Below are 6,663 nucleotides of genomic sequence, written 5' to 3'. Positions count from 1 at the left end.
GAGATTGTGGAGAGTGATAGACATAGAGTGGGTCACAAGCACATAGAGCCGAGAAGAGAAGTCCCTGAATGTACAAATGTCATCAGCAGGCTCAGAATATGCAACACATTTTTCCTCAGTCCCTGGACCCATTATGTACCTCTGATCAGGTGTAAACGTGTGAATGGTTCATTACCTTTGTAACTTTTTCAGATATCAAAACTTTGGGGCCCAGTCCCTGGACCCATTATGTACCTCTGATCAGGTGTAAACGTGTGAATGGTTCATTACCTTTGTAACTTTTTCAGATATCAAAACTTTGGGGCCCAGTCCCTGGACCCATTATGTACCTCTGAAATCTTTTTGTCTACCGCCCACAGGATGGGTATGGGGTGCATAATAAATATTAAACTCATTGGGGAGCGTTTAACCCATAGGAGTTATACAGTGGCTAAGGAATGGGAGACAATTAGATTCGATTCAAGGAAAGGAAGGATAAGCCCAATTTCCTGGATCAAGAGCCCCTCGCCAGCATCAAGACTCCTCCCTGGAAGAGATTTGGCCAACATACACTCCTGTTACCAAGGCTGTTGCGTGTAGTTGAACGTTCTGTATCAGGGCATGTTACGGCATTGGTGAAAGACAGCTGAAGGTGTGGCAAACTACAAGCAAATCATTCATGAGAAGAAATATGTATCTAAGCTAACTCGGTTAACATTTCTATTAAGTCAGTGACACGTATGGCAATTGTACTGTGTCGGAGCACCTTCGAAAGGACTGTGGAGTGAAGCAGAATTACCATCAGGATCAAGTAAACTTATCCTGTGCATGGTAGTCTGTCAACCGGGTCCAGTGGAGGGTAGTGTAGCATGACAGAAGACAGCCATTTGTCCATAGATCATTGGAAGAAGGAAATGCCATAGCCTGCAGTACCGTCCAGAGATGAGCGAAGCACCAGAGGCCAAGGTGGAAGGATATCGGGAAAATTTCTCGGATTATTACCAGATAGAGAAGGATTTTGTGCAGAGCCGAAATTCCACTTGACTGGGTCATTATCAATCGCTAGCGCACTTAGCTCACACACTGAGGTCCGGGGATCGATTTCCCGGTACGGCTGGAAAACATTAGGACGTGTTTCCATAAGACACATTTTCCCATATTTCCATCCTAGCCCATCCGTCTTCCTCCCCCATCTTACCAAAGCTCTGGTCATACCCATCCTGCGGGCGGTAGTCAAAAAGATTAGAGATACATAATGGAACCCAAAGTTTTGATAAATGAACAGGTTACAAAGGCAATGAATTATTCACACGTCCATACCTGATAACTGCAATGGGCGTCGTAAGGGGGACTGCGGGCCGCCCCGGGTGACACCATTTAGGGGGTGACACCATAGAGCCTCTAAAGAAGGTAACACTAATGACCAGAGCCATGCTGCAGCAATCTAAGAGAAAAATCCTTCGTTTCTATATAGCCTATTATTTGGATTACAGAGTACAAATAGGCCTATATAGGGAAAATCATTGATTTTGATGAAGTGATAGATGATTTTGCAGAATTAATGGCAAGGAAATGAAATATCAGATTCTTTGAAATGTTACCTGTACTCAAGGTTAAATCGGAACTAGTGTTTTTCTTTATTTTTCAATTTTTTTTTTTTCATTGTTGAAGATGAATAAATGTAGGATCTGTTGCCTGTACTCAAAGTGATTTTTAAGTTTATGTTTCCTCAATATTACTACGATTATTTATTTTATAATTAATAAAGTTCGGTTTATGGCCTTTAAACCTTAGTCACTGGTCACGCAGCAGTGATGTAACTGGTCATGCAGCAGTGATGTAACTGGTCATGCAGCAGTGATGTAACTGGTCATGCAGCAGTGATGTAACTGGTCATGCAGCAGTGATGTAACTGGTCATGCAGCAGTGATGTAACTGGTCATGCAGCAGTGATGTAACTGGTCATGCAGCAGTGATGTAACTGGTCATGCAGCAGTGATGTAACTGGTCATGCAGCAGTGGTGTAACTGGTCATGCAGCAGTGGTGTAACTGGTCATGCAGCAGTGATGTAAATGGTCATGCAGCAGTGATGTAACTGGTCATACAGCAGTGATGTAAATGGTCATGCATCAGTGATGTAACTGGTCATGCAGCAGTGGTGTAACTGGTCATGCATCAGTGGTGTAACTGGTCATGCAGCAGTGATGTAAATGGTCATGCAGCAGTGATGTAACTGGTCATACAGCAGTGATGTAAATGGTCATGCATCAGTGATGTAACTGGTCATACAGCAGTGATGTAAATGGTCATGCAGCAGTGATGTAACTGGTCATGCAGCAGTGGTGTAACTGGTCATGCAGCAGTGGTGTAACTGGTCATGCAGCAGTGATGTAAATGGTCATGCAGCAGTGATGTAACTGGTCATACAGCAGTGATGTAAATGGTCATGCATCAGTGATGTAACTGGTCATGCAGCAGTGGTGTAACTGGTCATGCAGCAGTGGTGTAACTGGTCATGCAGCAGTGATGTAACTGGTCATGCAGCAGTGATGTAAATGGTCATGCATCAGTGATGTAACTGGTCATGCAGCAGTGGTGTAACTGGTCATGCAGCAGTGATGTAACTGGTCATGCAGCAGTGGTGTAACTGGTCATGCAGCAGTGGTGTAACTGGTCATGCAGCAGTGATGTAACTGGTCATGCATCAGTGATGTAACTGGTCATGCAGCAGTGATGTAAATGGTCATGCATCAGTGATGTAACTGGTCATGCAGCAGTGGTGTAACTGGTCATGCAGCAGTGATGTAACTGGTCATGCAGCAGTGATGTAACTGGTCATGCAGCAGTGATGTAACTGGTCATGCAGCAGTGATGTAACTGGTCATGCAGCAGTGATGTAAATGGTCATGCAGCAGTGATGTAACTGGTCATGCAGCAGTGATGTAACTGGTCATGCAGCAGTGATGTAACTGGTCATGCAGCAGTGATGTAACTGGTCATGCAGCAGTGATGTAACTGGTCATGCAGCAGTGATGTAACTGGTCATGCAGCAGTGATGTAAATGGTCATGCAGCAGTGATGTAACTGGTCATGTAGCAGTGATGTAACTGGTCATGCAGCAGTGATGTAATTGGTCATGCAGCAGTGATGTAACTGGTCATGCAGCAGTGATGTAACTGGTCATGTAGCAGTGATGTAACTGATCATGCAGCAGTGATGTAACTGGTCTTGTAGCAGTGATGTAACTGGCCATGCAGCAGTGATGTAACTGGTCATGCAGCAGTGATGTAACTGGTCATGCAGCAGTGATGTAACTGGTCATGCAGCAGTGATGTAACTGGTCATGCAGCAGTGATGTAACTGGTCATGCAGCAGTGATGTAACTGGTCATGCAGCAGTGATGTAACTGGTCATGCAGCAGTGATGTAACTGGTCCTGCAGCAGTGATGTAACTGGTCATGCAGCAGTGACATAACTGGTCATGCAGCAGTGATGTAACTGGTCATGCAGCAGTGATGTAACTGGTCATGCAGCAGTGATGTAACTGGTCATGCAGCAGTGATGTAACTGGTCATGCAGCAGTGACGTAACTGGTCATGCAGCAGTGATGAAACTGGTCATGCAGCAGTGATGTAACTGGTCATGCAGCAGTGATGTAACTGGTCATGCAGCAGTGATGTAACTGGTCATGCAGCAGTGATGTAACTGGTCATGCAGCAGTGACGTAACTGGTCATGCAGCAGTGATGTAACTGGTCATGCAGCAGTGATGTAACTGGTCATGCAGCAGTGATGTAACTGGTCGTGCAGCAGTGACGTAACTGGTCATGCAGCAGCGATGTAACTGGTCATGCAGCAGTGATGTAACTGGTCATGCAGCAGTGATGTAACTGGTCATGCAGCAGTGACGTAACTGGTCATGCAGCAGTGATGTAACTGGTCATGCAGCAGTGATGTAACTGGTCATGCAGCAGTGATGTAACTGGTCATGCAGCAGTGACGTAACTAGTCATGCAGCAGTGATGTAACTGGTCATGCAGCAGTGATGTAACTGGTCATGCAGCAGTGATGTAACTGGTCATGCAGCAGTGATGTAACTGGTCATGCAGCAGTGATGTAACTGGTCATGCAGCAGTGATGTAACTGGTCATGCAGTAGTGATGTAACTGGCCATGCAGCAGTGATGTAACGAGTTAACTACCCCTATCCCCCCGCCTTTGGATTTCATGGGGGTGACACCAAAGGTGCCACCCCGGGTGACACCAAAGATGCCGCCCCGGGTGACACCAAAGATGCCATCCCGGGTGACACCAAAGATGCCACCCCGGGTGACACCAAAGATGCCATCCCGGGTGACACCAAAGATGCCGCCCCGGGTGACACCAAAGGTGCCACCCCGGGTGACACCAAAGGTGCCACCCCGGGTGACACCAAAGATGCCACCCCGGGTGACACCAAAGATGCCATCCCGGGTGATACCAAAGATGCCGCCCCGGGTGACACCAAAGGTGCCACCCCGGGTGACACCAAAGGTGCCACCCCGGTTGACACCAAAGATGCCGCCCCGGGTGACACCAAAGATGCCATCCCGGGTGACACCAAAGATGCCACCCCGGGTGACACCAACCCTAGCGACGCCTCTGTCCCAGTGATCATTCGCACATTTTAGCCTTTCCCTAGGAGAGTAGGGCAAGGTTGAAAGGTCGCTGAGCAATCTGTCAGCAACTAGTGACTCACTGACAAAGATTAGATAAAGAGTAATATCTGTGGCTTGTTACTCCCTACTCTTATACTCTGAGTAATATCTGTTTTACCTCCTTAATTAGCACTTGGGTTGTTATTAGTAACCTAAAATTTTATTACCTTTGTTTTACCAGACAAAAGATAGTCTTGAGTGAAGCATCAAGTTCCTGCAACATTTTTAACATGACACTAACTTCTTTTGACTGTTAGGAAGCCATTGAGAGCATAATAGTGTGTTTTACCACAGTTCCATAGTTATGGAATTACAAATTTATTAAAAATTACAGAACCCGTCATCTCTGACCATAAATATCTTATGGAGACGGAGGTTACAGAAACAAAGAGAATTCCCAATGCTATAAGACCCACTGGGCTAGCCCTAGTCTACATAGGTGGTATCATGGACAGTAAAACCCATTGAAATAATATTAATAACAATAAAAATAATAATATATTTCAAAATGATACAATGTTTGTACAAAGATGGATGACATTTAGGTGTACATGCAGAAAGCCCCTTAATATGCAGGGTATTTCAGGCAACTTAAGACTAACTTAAGATTAATAAGGCATTGACAATTTGAATAATTTTGAACATACAATCTCTTAGGTGAGTGTAAATATAAATTTAGGAGTTACAATGAATGCAAGAGACTTGAATATCCTATTAGTTAATGCCATATTGCTTTTATCAAGTGTAATTCACAATCAATGTTTTAATGTTTGGGAGGATTACAGATATTGAGAATAAAATTATATTGTTGTACGTGTGTTCATGACAGAAAATGGATATGTAGTTTTCATATATTTAGCTGATATTGGCATATGTTAGGGAGAGATGTTTTTTAACGGTAGTTTTGAAAATGCTGGCTGAGTCAGTGGTTCTGGGGAGTTCCAGATTTTGCACCTGCTTATATACGTTGAATTTTTGAAGAGATTTAGCCGGACACTGGGAATGTCAGCGATTTTTGTGCCTAGTATTATGTCTACGGGTCTTGTTGCAACTATCAAGAAAGTATGATGACACAGATGATGATCAAACTAAATGTAAATTGTATATGGCATATGGTCACTGTCTTGAACACTATGTGCTTAATTGTCCACTTATTGAGGAATACTGAGATAGACAATATAATAACCTATGTGACATGTCAAGATATCTTATGAAAATAAGATACCAGATATACTAAGCAAATTTCCTAAATTTGCTTGTAACAGATAAGTGAACTATAGATACGTAGATATAAATCCATATGTATTCATGTTAACCCTTTGGGACCTAGTTCCTAGGCCTTTTGTGTATCCATATGCACTTACGCTACCGTCCACAGGATGGATATGGGGTTCACAATAAACTAGCCACTTCGGTGGCAAAATCTAAAATCTCTGCCATTAGGATTGAGACACAGCAGCACATTACCAGAGGAAACACTGGCCTCGAAGGACTGAGTTCTCAGTAGGAAGACAATATCAAACATAAACCATTGGTGGATTCTCGAAAGGTTCTGTTCCCTCCATTACACATCAAACTAGGGCTAATGAAACAGTTTGTTACAGCTCTTGATAAAGAGTCTGCAGCCATCAAGTATCTTCAAGACTTCTTTCCCAAGCTATCAGAGGCAAAGGTGAAGGCTGGCATCTTCGCTGGACCACAAGTCAGAAAAAATCATGGAGTGCTCAGAGTTTCCAAAGAAGCTCTCAGAGAAGGAAAATGAAGCCTCTGGGAGAGTTGTGTTGCTGTAGCACAGGGCTTTCTGGGCAACAACAAGGCTGTCAATTATGTGGAACTTGTTGAGACCTTGGTAAAAAGCTATGGTCAGATGGGCTGTAGGATGTCCCATTAAGGTCTATATCCTTGATGCTCATCTTGACAATTTCAAGGAGAATATGGGAGCATACTCAGAGGAGCAAGGGGAGCGCTTCCACCAAGATATAATGGAT

The sequence above is a fragment of the Cherax quadricarinatus genome, chromosome 2 (assembly GCF_038502225.1).
Source record: "Cherax quadricarinatus isolate ZL_2023a chromosome 2, ASM3850222v1, whole genome shotgun sequence".
Lineage (NCBI taxonomy): Eukaryota > Metazoa > Arthropoda > Malacostraca > Decapoda > Parastacidae > Cherax > Cherax quadricarinatus.
This window is presented reverse-complemented; position numbering follows the sequence as displayed.